This window comes from Poecilia formosa, unplaced genomic scaffold (genome assembly GCF_000485575.1).
Source record: "Poecilia formosa unplaced genomic scaffold, Poecilia_formosa-5.1.2 Scaffold37, whole genome shotgun sequence".
NCBI classification, from domain to species: Eukaryota; Metazoa; Chordata; class Actinopteri; order Cyprinodontiformes; family Poeciliidae; genus Poecilia; species Poecilia formosa.
The window spans coordinates 2,870,947-2,871,823 of NW_006799976.1; positions in this window are offsets into that span (position 1 = coordinate 2,870,947).

Genomic DNA, 877 nt, shown 5'->3' on the forward strand with positions numbered 1-877 from the left:
CACACACACGCACACACATGCACACACACGTGCATGAAGTGAAACACAGAGATATGCAGCCAGGAGGTGTCGATAATGACGTTACGTCCACGTTGTAAACTTATTTCGTTTTCAGTCTGGAGGTCTTGATCATGGATCAGGTTCACTATTTCTTCAGAATCAGTCAAAAATAAAAAATAAAAATTTAAAACAGTCATGACAGACTTATATTTATTGTACTTTTTATGGCCTGATGAAGAAAGATTGAGTTTAGCCTTCTGTGAGGTGGGGTTCGACGTTGGGCATAGGACATGGTTGCCTTCTTACACATTTACTCTGGTTTTGCTTGTTTGTTACATTTTTCAAATTCATTTCAAATTCATAAATACTTTCTTGATCCCAAAGGGAAAATTGCATGTCGCTATAACTTATGTTAAATCAGGGTTCTTCAAAAAATTCATTTAGACGATGACAGCCAAAACGTCGTCTAAACCCCTTCAATGATTCACTCGCCTCAGTTCAGATCAGAGGAAAACTAAACAAAAGTTTTGGAGTGGCCTAGTCAAAGTCCAGACTTAAATCTGACTGAGATGCTGACCTTCTGCTCCGTCTTCTCAAACCACCAGTCGGCTGTGGCAGATGGCTGCTTGCACTGGGACAGGCTCTGGTTCTGCTGGAGATTTCTTCCTGTTAAAGTGGAGTTTTTCCTCTACACCGTCGCCACATGCACGAGGGATTGCTGTAGCGATTGTCGCTCCGCGCTCATCCAGGAACAGTTAATGCTGCGGCTCTGTGAAACCTACCGACTTTCTTGGAAAACGTTTGAAAGAACTATGAACAACTAACTGAGTTACCGTTTGATAACGACGATCAGCTGGAATGATTGAACTGAAATGAT